The sequence below is a fragment of the Coregonus lavaretus genome, assembly GCF_964263955.1.
Source record: "Coregonus lavaretus genome assembly, contig: HAP1_SCAFFOLD_385, whole genome shotgun sequence".
In the NCBI taxonomy this organism is placed as follows: Eukaryota; Metazoa; Chordata; class Actinopteri; order Salmoniformes; family Salmonidae; genus Coregonus; species Coregonus lavaretus.
Window position 1 is genome coordinate 369,613 of NW_028156351.1, and position 13,374 is coordinate 382,986.

At 44.1% G+C, this 13,374-nt stretch overlaps 1 pseudogene across 1 annotated transcript in view; it reads left to right on the forward strand.

The window, feature by feature from the left end:
- LOC311126438 (2-hydroxyacyl-CoA lyase 1-like) overlaps positions 1 to 13,374 on the forward strand; it is an 87,829-nt pseudogene that overhangs the window by 16,353 nt on the left and 58,102 nt on the right. The window contains exons 8-9 of the transcript in view: positions 191 to 296; positions 2,087 to 2,170. The product of the transcript in view is annotated as a 2-hydroxyacyl-CoA lyase 1-like (transcript). The remainder of the gene's footprint in view (positions 1 to 190; positions 297 to 2,086; positions 2,171 to 13,374) is intronic.

Below are 13,374 nucleotides of genomic sequence, written 5' to 3' on the forward strand. Positions count from 1 at the left end.
ACTGGTGTCAATCAAACAACTACACTACTCCTATAACTAGCCTCTTTTCATTACATTTTGTTTTGTCCCTGCTCTCCTCCTCCTCTCTTCCTATCCTCCTCCTCCTCTCTTCCTATCCTCCTCCTCCTCTCTTCCTCCTCCTCCTCCTCTTCCTATCCTCCTGGTTCTATGGTCTTGGTGGGGACTGCAGAGCTCTGCTCCAGTCTGATGTTGTGGTCCTACTTGGTGCCAGACTCAACTGGATCCTGCACTTTGGCCTTCCCCCCAGGTTTGACACCCAAGTAAAGGTCATCCAGCTAGGTCAAAGGTCACCAGTAGGGTTTCTTTTTTTTCCTTCTTTTTTTCGGATTCCAGATTTTCTGCTTATTCCGTTCTGATTTCTGGAATCTTCCAACAGGGATTTCTGGGAATTTGGGGAAAGTAACTGTAATTTTGCAACCCTAGTCACAGGTCATTTCATAGTGAACTACATTTCATTGTAACCAGGTATAAAGGTATTTGACTCAGTCTATTGGATTTAGTCTATCAATTATATAGCTTCTCTATAAGTCTTTGTGGTCTCTCCAAATAATGTCATGGCTGTCTTAGTGCTGTACAGTACATCTATATTTAAGCAATAAGGCCCGAGGGGGTGTGGTATATGGCCAATATACCACGTCTAGGGGCTGTTCTTAAGCACGATGCAACGCAGAGTGCCTCGACGATACAGCCCTTAGCCGTGGTATATTGGCCCTATACCACAAACCCCAGAGGTGCCTTATTGCTATTATAAACTGGTTACCAACGTAATTCGAACAGTCAAAATAACTTTCAAATCAAATCAAATCAAATTTTATTGGCCACATGCGCCGTAATACAACAGGTGCAGACATTACAGTGAAATGCTTACTTACAGCCCTTAACCAACAGTGCATTTATTTTAAACAAAAAAGTAAAAATAAAACAACAACAAAAAAAGTGTTGAGAAAAAAAGAGCAGAAGTAAAATAAAATAACAGTAGGGAGGCTATATATACAGGGGGGTACCGGTGCAGAGTCAATGTGCGGGGGCACCGGCTAGTTGAGGTAGTTGAAGTAATATGTACATGTGGGTAGAGTTAAAGTGACTATGCATAAATAATTAACAGAGTAGCAGCAGCGTAAAAGGATGGGGTGGGGGGGCAGTGCAAATAGTCCGGGTAGCCATGATTAGCTGTTCAGGAGTCTTAAGGCTTGGGGGTAGAAGCTGTTGAGAAGTCTTTTGGACCTAGACTTGGCACTCCGGTACCGCTTGCCGTGCGGTAGCAGAGAGAACAGTCTATGACTAGGGTGGCTGGAGTCTTTGACAATTTTGAGGGCCTTCCTCTGACACCGCCTGGTATAGAGGTCCTGGATGGCAGGAAACTTGGCCCCAGTGATGTACTGGGCCGTACACACTACCCTCTGTAGTGCCTTGCGGTCGGAGGCCAAGCAGTTGCCATACCAGGCGGTGATGCAACCAGTCAGGATGCTCTCGATGGTGCAGCTGTATAATTTTTTGAGGATCTGAGGACCCATGCCAAATCTTTTCAATCTCCTGAGGGGGAATAGGCTTTGTCGTGCCCTCTTCACGACTGTCTTGGTGTGTTTGGACCATGATAGTTCGTTGGTGATGTGGACACCAAGGAACTTGAAGCTCTCAACCTGTTCCACTACAGCCCCGTCGATGAGAATGGGGGCGTGCTCAGTCCTCTTTTTTTTCCTGTAGTCCACAATCATCTCCTTTGTCTTGGTCACGTTGAGGGAGAGGTTGTTATCCTGGCACAACACGGCCAGGTCTCTGACCTCCTCCCTCAACGTGACCCATGTTATACGGTCAGATATACCACAGCTTTCAGCCAATCAGCATTCAGGGCTCGAGTCACCCGGTTTATAAAAGGGAACGTGTGTGTGTCAGCCTTAGCATTATGTGGTGGTGCCTGGTTATTTCTGTTGTGTTTAGCTTGAGGTTTGGCCACTCCTCCAGCTGCTGTTACATGTGTCACGCACGGCGCTCTTCCTGTCGTGTCGTTGCTGGTATGTTGTAGTAACGTTCCACATACGTTATTTATGTCAAGGTCAATGTCAAGGTTGATCTGTGTGCTGAGGAGATGGGGAACAACGTGCAACCTGCTGCTGCTCTCCTGGGGGACATCAATACTATTGTCAAGCAGGTAACACAACACAGTCCTGGGGGACTGGAGATCCTGGTTTGAATCCAGGCTCTGTCGTAGCCGGCCGCGACCGGGAGACCCATGGGGCGGCGCACAATTGGACCAGCGTCGCCTAGGGTAGTGGAGGGAATGGCCGGCTCAGTTCGTAGAGCATGGTGTTTGCAACGCCAGGGTTGTGGGTTCGATTCCCACGGGGGGTATGAAAAAAAAAGTTACGTATGCACTAACTGTAAGTCGCTCTGGATAAGAGCGTCTGCTAAATGACTTAAACATGTTAAATGTAGAGGGCCCCGTAAACAGTTCCACAAACGTCAGCATGAGTGCGCTGACTGTGGAAGCACTAATCACTGGACCAAAGCTCACTGTCAGATGCACCAGCTGTGCGTCAAGTGCTTTTCTCCGGGCCACATGAGCTTTGACTGTAGTGAGGCTGGGCAGCGACAGAACCCTGGATGTGGACAGACTGGCAGGTCTCAGGAAAACTAGAAAGCCTCCGTTCTGAGGAGGGCAATGTGGGGCATTCTTATTTTTCCTCCACTGATGATGATATCCAATCTGTTTATTCTTACTTTTGTGAGTCAGTACCCAAGAACAACACAGTCATTTTTCAGAACACAATGAGAATTAATCAGAAAGACAGTTTGTTTTACACCACTGTGCTAGTACAGGATAAAGTTGAGCTGAAGGGGATGTTAGATAGTGGGTCCATGGCTACTACTCTGCGCGCAGATACTGTACCTCGGTTGAGGGAGGCAGGAGTGGTAGAGGGGAACTTTCTAGCTCCTTCAGACATTATCCTGGTGGATTGTGGTGGGAACAAACTAGCCCAGTGGGCATGTGTGACTTAAAAATGCAACTTTATGGCTTCTGTTATGTAGTCCCAGTGCTTATTGTTGATGGGCAGGTTGATGAACTCATTGTGGGAACTAATGTGTTGAAGTCTCTGATTAGACAGTGAGTTTCTATATGCTCACGCAGGTGCCCGAGAGCTGTGGCTGCACCAAGGGCTAAGCTATTGTGTGTTGTCTCTTCGTGTACAGGTATGTCATTTATTTTGTCAGAATTATGTTGTATATCATTTTACTTGTATTGTATAGTGTGTTGTTAGGCACGGAATGTGTGCATGCAGCACCTGTTCTCTTTTGCCTGACCTTCAACTAGCAAGGTGCCCGAGAGCTGTGGCTGCACCAAGAGCTAACATATTGTGTGTTGTCTCTTCGTGTGCAGGTCGAATAAAAATTATCCAACCATCAGAATTCCAGTTGTGGCAGTGTCCTAATTACGTGACCTGCCGACTGGTCAGCTCAAGCCGACCGCCGGAGCTGTGCATGTGGATGAGGTGCACGACCTGCGCATGTGAATTTGTTGATGGCTTACTGAAAGTGAATATATACTGTAAACAGTGAAAGTGAATGTAGCATATTCATTAGATACAGGTATTCGTGCTTATTTGTATGTTTTGGATGAATTTGTTTATTGCATTAATTTTTTGGGGTATTTAAATGCACTAAATTACATTGTATTTTAGTGCTCTGTTGAGCCATGGAAGATTCTCAAATCCATAAGACGTGTTATGCTGGGGATTTTAGTGTGGGTAGAGGGAGGGGTGTCCTTCCATTTACACCAATTGTACAGTCAGCTCCTGGGAGTAGAGCGTTTGCTAGTCCTGAGTTTGCAAGCACTGGGAGGGGTAGGCTGTTTGTTCCACCTGACCAGGGTATCCCACCTCTGTCTTTTGAAGTACCATCATCCACAGTACTCGGTGATAATGGGATGCCTCCGAGTCAGCTTAGTGACCTTATTAAGCAGATTGGTTCAGAGATAGGAGAATCTATCAGAGCGAGTTTACTGCAGCCTGGGGTTTCAAGTCTTTCTCCTGCCCGTCCCCCTCACCAACCCCAGCAGTTTCCCCTGCCTGAGCAGTGTGGGTCAACCTTTATTGATGCGTCCAAGCTGAATCTGGTTGTGAAGTCAGATGTTAGTGCTCCACCTCTTTTTAGGGGTGATGGCTCAGATAAGTACTCTGTCCTGGAGTGGGAGGAGTTAATGGAAGTCTACCTAGAGAAGAGGGGTTACACTGGGTCTGGGAATGTTGGGGAGGTGATGTCTAGGCTCATGGGGAGGGCACGGGATGTGACCAAAGTCTGGAAGCGTAACAACCTTGTTGTCACAGATGTTAAGGCGGTGTTCAGTGTTTTCAAGCAACACTTTGGGGATACTGTCTGCTCAGGTATGCCATTAGCTGATTTCTATTCAATCAAACCATAAGCTAATGAGGGTCCAATAGATTTCTGGATTAGGCTTAACAAAGCTGCAGAGGCAGCCGAACAGTACCTTGTGAGTGAGGGCAGGACCTTACCCAATCAGTGCTCAGAGTTGGCAGTCATGTTTGTACGCAACTGTCCTGATAAAGAGTTGGCCCAAGTGTTCAAGAGCAAACCCATTCGTGACTGGACAGCCAGTGAGGTACAGGATCGGTTGGATGAACTGTTAAGGGAACGTAAAGCATGTAGAACACAACTTTCACAGCAGGTTGCTGCTGTTTTTGACTGCCCTCAGGAGGGAGTGGGTCCTGTGAAAATACCTAATGTGTCATCTTTTTCTCAATGTGGCCGTGAACCAGACCTGGCACCATCTGTATCTGAGGGTGGGACATTAAAGAAAGTTTTGACTTTGTTAGAGAAGGCTCTGGTCAGCAATACTCAGTCTGTGAGTGGCGCAGTGGTCTAAGGCACTACATCGCAGTGCTAGCTGTGCCACTAGAGATCCTGGTTCGAATCCAGGCTCTGTCGTAGCCGGCCGCGACCGGGAGACCCATGGGGCGGCGCACAATTGGACCAGCGTCGTGGAGGGAATGGCCGGCTCAGTTCGTAGAGCATGGTGTTTGCAACGCCAGGGTTGTGGGTTTGATTCCCACGGGGGGTATGAAAAAATTTAATAACGTATGCACTAACTGTAAGTCGCTCTGGATAAGAGCGTCTGCTAAATGAGGGCAATGTGGGGCATTCTTATTTTTCCTCCACTGATGATGATATCCAATCTGTTTATTCTTACTTTTGTGAGTCAGTACCCAAGAACAACACAGTCATTTTTCAGAACACAATCAGAATGACAGTTTGTTTTACACCACTGTGCTAGTACAGGATAAAGTTGAGCTGAAGGGGATGTTAGATAGTGGGTCCATGGCTACTACTCTGCGCGCAGATATTGTACCTCGGTTGAGGGAGGCAGGAGTGGTAGAGGGGAACTTTCTAGCTCCTTCAGACATCATCCTGGTGGGTTGTGGTGGGAACAAACTAGCCCAGTGGGCATGTGTGACTTAAAAATTCAACTTTATGGCTTCTGTTATGTAGTCCCAGTGCTTATTGTTGATGGGCAGGTTGATGAACTCATTGTGGGAACTAATGTGTTGAAGTCTCTGATTAGACAGTTCAAATCAAATGACAGCTACTGGCGGGTGGCGGGTACACCAGGTTCCTCTAGCCAGTGTGATGTCAAATCTGGAGAGATGGAGAGGAGACTCCATCCCAGATAAAGTGGGCACCATTAAGTTGAAGATAGCAGTAACGCTCCAACCCATGAGTGAGCATCTGGTGTGGGGCCGCCTACCGCCAAAGACAAAACTCTCTGTGGGCAGTACTGTTGTTGTCGAGCCCAGCACGTCTCGTTGTGTGAATCGACACATACTAGTGGGGAGAGTAGTTACGCCTCTGTGGGGGGATGGATGGCTCCCTGTGAAGATTGTGAATCCAACAACATCGGCAGTTACCCTGAGACGAAATGCTAAAGTGGCGGATGTGTACCCTTGCATTGCATTGGAGTATTTTAATGATGTCAAGCAGCAAGCAGCTCATCAGAATGTGGCAAAGGCTCAATGTGACAGATCACATAGCAGTCTGACAGCTAAGTGTTCAGTTGGTGGCAGTGTAGATAATGGCAACAGTACACTGAGGAATCTTGGACTTCAAGGCCTGTCTGTTGAGGAGTGTCCAGTTTCACAGTTCTGGAAAGATAAACTTGTCAACTTAATTGGGAAGTATGACACAGTGTTCTCTAGACATAGCCTAGATTGTGGCGAGGCAAAGGAGTTCTGCCTTCGCATACGGCTGACTGATGACCGCCCATTTCGATGACCTTATCGTAGGCTGTCTCCAGCTCATTACCAAAAACTCAGGGAAACACTGGATGATATGGAGGAAAAGGAAATCGTCAGAAAATCCAGCAGCGAGTATGCCTCACCATTGGTGCTGGTATGGAAAAAGAATGGGGACTTGCGCCTATGTACTGACTTCAGGTGGTTAAATGCCCGCACAGTAAAGGATGCTCATCCCCTGCCTCATCAGGCTGATGTACTGGCCGCGCTGGGAGGTAATGCCTTCTTCAGCACAATGGATTTGACGTCAGGGTATTACAACGTGCCACTGCATGAAGAGGACAAGAAATACACTGCCTTTTCCTCCCCTTTAGGTCTGCACGAGTACAATCGGTTACCTCAGGGCCTCTGCAACAGCCCGGCTACTTTTATGAGAATGATGCTGACCATCTTTGGTGACCAAAACGTTCTAAGTCTCCTTTGTTACTTGGATGATCTGATGGTTTTTGCTAAGACGGAGGAAGAGAGTCTGCAGAGACTTGAGATGGTTTTTCAGCGGTTGCAGGCGCACAACCTTAAACTGTCTCCGTCTAAGTGCAAGTTTCTGAGGAGGTCTGTAAAGTTTTTGGGCCACATCATTTCTCAGGAGGGTGTAGCCACTGACCCTGCTAAAGTTCAAACCATTTTGAATGTGACTGAGAGTGAAGCTGAGAGTGAAAGTGATGGTGTCACACCGTCTCCTATCAAAATAGGTTCTTTCCTTGGTATGGTAGTATACTATTAGCACTACATTGAGAATTTTTCCATGGTTGCTAGGCCATTGTTTCAGCTAACTACAGGTCAGAAGAAGCCTAGGAGAGGCAAGGGTAGGAAGAGGCCTGGTCCCCCTCGCAGGCTCACTGCTGCAGACTGGACTGCCGAATGTCGACTCGCTTTTGAAGCTTTGAAATCAGCACTAGTTGACCAGGCACTGCTGGTTCATCCAGATTTTTCTCAGCCATTTCTACTTTCCGTGGATGCATCTACTAGTGTTTTGGGAGCTGTACTATCACAAGTGCAAGATGGGAAGGACATAGCCAGGCCGATAGCTTTTGCTAGTAAATCTCTTAATCATGCACAATCCAAGTATCCTGCTCACCGGCTGGAATTTCTAGCCATGAAATGGGCCATTCATGATAAATTCAGCCATTGGCTGCGAGGGCATAAGTTTACTGTGTGGACCGACAACGATCCACTCAAATATATTCTTACAAAGCCGAGACGATGCATGCGAGCAGAGATGGGTTGCAAAGCTGGCACCCTTTGAGTGGCGCAGTGGTCTAAGGCACTGCATCGCAGTGCTAGCTGTGCCACTAGAGATTCTGGTTCGAATCCAGGCTCTGTCGTAGCCGGCTGCGACCGGGAGACCCATGGGGCGCCGCACAATTGGCCCAGCGTTGTCCAGGGTAGGGGAGGGAATGGCCGGCAGGGATGTTGCTCAGTTGGTAGAGCATGGCGTTTGCAACGCCAGGGTTGTGGGTTCGATTCCCACGGGGGGCCAGTATGAAAAATAAAAATGATGTATGCACTCACTAACTGTAAGTCGCTCTGGATAAGAGCGTCTGCTAAATGACTAAAAATGTAAAATAAAAATGATATCCAGTACATACAGTGGGGAGAACAAGTATTTGATACACTGCCGATTTTGCAGGTTTTCCTACTTACAAAGCATGTAGAGGTCTGTAATTTTTATCATACATACACTTCAACTGTGAGAGACGGAATGTAAAACAAAAATCCAGAAAATCACATTGTATGATTTTTAAGTAATTAATTTGCATTTTATTGCATGACATAAGTATTTGATACATCAGAAAAGCAGAACTTATTATTTGGTACAGAAACCTTTGTTTGCAATTACAGAGATCATACGTTTCCTGTAGGTCTTGACCAGGTTTGCACACACTGCAGCAGGGATTTTGGCCCACTCCTCCATACAGACCTTCTCCAGATCCTTCAGGTTTCGGGGCTGAGATCCCCAAAGCCTACAAGAATTCTGATAGTGAAACTCCACTCAGCTGGGATGGTGCTGTGCCTGATGTTGTTAACTTGGTTGAAGATGCTTTGTCAGTCTGGTCTGTGACAATCTACCAGGATTCTGATCAGTCGTCTGACACTACTAGTGTTGAGTCGGAAATTGAAAGTGTGCTGGCTCCGGATATGCTGATCTGTAGTACTCCCCAACCTGAGGTTAGACCTTTGAGCACGGTTGGTGCTGTCCGTGACATTCCTGCTAGGTTTTTGGGTGAGGGTGTTCGGACTAGACTAGGTAGATTTATTAATCCAGTGAATAGGCTAATCCAAACTATGTCTACACAGGAAATGAAACAATTCTTGGTTTCTCAGTGACGGTAGGATATTGCCTACCTTTTCTTTGTTGTGTGTATGTGGTAATCTAAGTGGGTCTTAGAGTGATTTGTGGGTTTGTCTAATATTTTTGACAATTCATGTAACTTTGTGTGTAGTTCATCAGCATAAAATGTATTTGGCATTTTTTGTATAGGGTTGAATAAGGGATTAGCTACCTCTTATTTTTCCTAATCCTTCACGGGATAGCTTTCCAGCTGATCGACCATTTGTGGGTCTAGAATTAAGGGACTACACTGGGTTACTCTGTCGCCCTGTGGGTGTGGAATGTTTTTTTTCTTTCTTTGCTTTGTTACCTTCGAGGTTATGTGTTTTGTTTTGTGTTTATAATATAGTGTAAAACAGTAGGGGTGAATGTAGTAGTGTGATGTTGTTCCCCTAGATTATGCACCAAATTGCACACAAGGACAGTTCAACTAGGCCAGGTCAAGAGGGGATGTTAATAAGTTAATAATAATAATAATAATAATATTAATTCAATGTGGTTTTTATTTAATTACAGCTGCATAGCTAATGTAATTTTTTGGTGTACAAACATTTTTATATATCTATATTGTAAATACACCTAATTGTAAAAGTTGTGTATATTTTGGTTTGGTCCATCGCGGGTTATCTGTATTTATGTACCCTCTTATTGTTCTCTTTTGCCTGTCCTTCAACTAGCAAGGTATGTTGTCCTTGGCGCCGTAATTTGTCAATATAAAACTGTGGTAAAGTTACACAAAGTGCTGTTACGCAACTATAGGTTTTGTTACAATGTGGACAATATAAAGATTTATGTTAACAACTTTCACCAAGCTCGCTAATTTGGGTACCTATTGTAACTCGGGAGTATTTGGGTCAGTGTTTGAGTGAGTTTCTATGTGCTCACGCAGGTGCCCGAGAGCTGTGGCTGCACCAAGGGCTAACCTATTGTGTGTTGTCTCTTCGTGTACAGGTATGTCATTTATTTTGTCAGAATTATGTTGAATATCATTTTACTTGTATTGTATAGTGTGTTGTTAGGCACTGAATGTGTTTATGCAGCACCTGTTCTCTTTTGCCTGACCTTCAACTAGCAAGGTGCCCGAGAGCTGTGGCTGCACCAAGGGCTAACATCATTTTTTTGTCTCTTCGTGTGCAGGTCGAATAAAAATTATCCAACCATCAGAATTCCAGTTGTGGCAGTGTCCTAATTAAAAGTACACAACGCAGAACGAACCACGCTGCATATGCATAATGATGTAGTAAACAACATCGCTCTGCGTGGGAACTTTTGGTGGGGGGGAAGTAGACTTTATAAGTCTCCATGGTGGGTAAAGACCATCACTTCGTTGTCTTGTTGGGAATAGTAATAATTTGTGACAGTACGCATTGTATTAGTCTAACGGTTGTTTTTAATTTAGTTTCTCACATTAAACAGACATTTGAGAAGGATTTGAGAAGCGAATTGCTTGCAGTTGTACCTATGACACACAGACACACTAAAGCTGTACAGTGTAGTTAGAAAAGTCAATTTACATTATTTGCAGATGTGTTCCCTTTTATTTACAAATCGAAAAATGTAACATTTGAAATGAATGTGGCAGAACAGTTAAGCATAGAGTTCCTGTGGGAGTCTTCTCCTTCAGTCTTTTTGCCTCCTATGCCTCGTTTCCTATTAGATGGGATTTTCCCAATGCCAAGTTCACCTGAGACAGCCGCTATCCAGTGTCATGTGTTGCTGAATTACAGATCTCGCTATCCCAATGTCGCTGCTGTCCATGGTGCTGAAATATCCAATCTCGGCTATTTGCATACATAGGACCATCCACACTTGATACCACACACACAAGTTAATGCTAATATCACACACACTTTTGAACATTGCACAACCTGCAACAAGACACTGAAACAGCACTTAATTTCAAGTTTGTTTGTTTCTGAATAAAGATGCGAAGAATGAAATCAATGTGTGGAAGGAGATTGGACAATGTATAGGCATTCCCTATAGCTATATTTGACTGGAGCATGATCAGATTGCTTTGTTTCAGCCAGAATGGAAATTTGGTCTGAGAAACTATGCCCATTATAGCATGACTATTTCAGACAGAATTCACTTAATATTGTCTGTAAAAATATAAATAAGGCAATGTTTATATGACCCCCTTTCAAACATTCACATATTTATCATTTTCTTGCAGATATACAGTACATTCAGAAAGTATTCATACCCCTTAACTTATTCCACATGTTGTTTTCTTACAGCCTGAATTCAAAATGGATTCAATTATAATAATAAAATAAAAATAATTGGTCATTTAGCAGACGCTCTTATCCAGAGCGACTTACAGGAGCAATTAGGGTTAAGTGCCTTGCTCAAGGGCACATCGACAGATTTTTCACCTAGTCGGCTCGGGGATTAGAACCAGCGACCTTTCGGTTACTGGCACAACGCTCTTAACCACTAGGCTACCTGCCGCCCCATTATAATATTTTCTCTCACGCAGCTACATACAATACCCCATAATGACAAAGTGAAAACACGTTTTTGAAATTTTTGCAAATGTATTGGAAATGAAATACAGAAATATCTCATTTATATAAGTATTCACACCCCTGAGTCGATTAAAGCTGTGTCTTTCTGGGTAAGTCTCCAAGAGCTTTGCACAACTGGATTGTAAAATATATGCAATATACATTATATAGACAGCCATTTATTTTTTTTGCCATAAGTTTTCAAGCCAAATTAAGTCAAAACTGTAACTAAGCCACTCAGGAACATTCAATGTCATCTTGGTAAGCAACTCCAGTGAATATTTGGCCTTGTGTTTTAGGTTATTGTCCTGCTGAAGAGGGAATTTGTCTCCCAGTGTCTGTTGGAAAGCAGACTGAACCAGGTTTTCCTCTAGGATTCTGACTGTACTTAGCTCTATTCTGTTTCTTTTTATCCTAAAAAAGTCTCTAGTCCTTGCCAATGACATGCATACCCATAACATGATGCAGCCACCACCATGCTTGGAAATATGAAGAGTGGTACTCAGTGATGTGTTGTGTTGGATTTGCCCCAAACATTACACTTTGTATTCAGGACATAAAGTTAATTTCTTTGCCACATTATTTGCAGTTTTACTTTAGTGCCTTATTGCAAACACAATGCATGTAAGGTTTCCTTCTTTTACATTTACATTTTAGTCATTTAGCAGACGCTCTTATCCAGAGCGACTTACAGTTAGTGAGTGCATACTCTGTCAATTAGGTTAGTATTGTGGAGTAACTACAATGTTGATGATTCATCCTCAGTTTTCTCCTATCAAAGCCATTAAACTTTCTAACTGTTTTAAAGCCACCATTGGCCTCATGGTGAAATCCCTGATAGTTTTCCTTCCTCTCCTGCAGCTGAGTTAGGAAGGACGCCTGTATTTTTGTAGTGACTGGGTGTATTAATACACCATCCAAAGCGTAATTAATACCTTCACCATGCTCAAAGGAATATTCAATGTCTGCTTTAATTGTACCCATCTACCAAAAGGTGCCCTACTTTGCGAGGCATTGGAAAACCTCCCTGGTCTTTGTGGTTGAATCTATGTTTCAAATTCACTGCTGGACTGAGGGACCTTATAGATAATTGTATGTGTGGGGTACAGAGATTATGTAGTCATTTGAAAATCACTATTATTGCACACATAGTGAGTCCATCTAACTGATTATGTGACTTGTTAAGCACATTTTTACTCCTGAGATTATTTAGGCTTGCCATAACAAAGGGGTTGAAAACTAATTGATTAGATTACTAGATACTAGACTCTGTCAATATGTTTTTGGAAGTGGCTCTGCATTTCTTGCATACACATCATATTTATGTAAGGATTATGACGACCTTCTAAAAGGACAAAGCTGTTTATGTGTGTTCCCTTGTCTCCACTGTCACCACATCCCTCGATGTGTGCAAACAGAGCATCTATATCAGGGATGGGCAACTCCAGTCCTCGGGACCTGATTGGTGTTACACTTGTTCCCCAGCCCCAGCTAACACATTTGACTCTAATAATCAATTACTCATGGGCTTCAGTTTAGAATGCAATAAGTTTAATCAGCTGTGTTTGCTAGGGATGGGGAAAAAGTGTGACACCACTCCGACCCCCAAGGACTGGAATTGTCCATGCCTGATCTATATGGTAGGACCAGTACCAGATTAATATGGAGGCGAAAGAAACGCACACCTATTTAGGCGAGATGCTGGCTATCGGAGTAGAACACTTGAAAAAGAAAAGGAGAGCCGCACACTCTAGGAGCTCAGATGCAATAATTTAATAACTTAATAACCAACGTCAGGATACCCTGATGAAGACAGCTTGTCTGTCGAAACTTTGGTTATTAGGTTATTAAATTATTGCATCTGAGCTCCTAGAGTGTGCGGAAAAAGTGTGACACCACTCCGGCCCCCAAGGACAGGAATTGTCCATCCCTGATCTATATGGTAGGAACTGTACCAGACCTGAATGAATGTGTCTGTTTTGAATATTCACGGAGACAGAATGATGTGGTTGATAGCAGAGACGTCATGCCCAAAGGGGGCACAGGGTCACCTGCCCCCTCAGATTTGTGATGTTTAAATTTGTCTTGTTATTTTTTCTCTGTCATACTACTAACCATGAAGTTGGCTTTAGCTAGCCCAGATAGGATCCCATTCTCCCAACCTAATAACTACACTGAACAAAAATATTAACGCAATATGTAAAGTGTT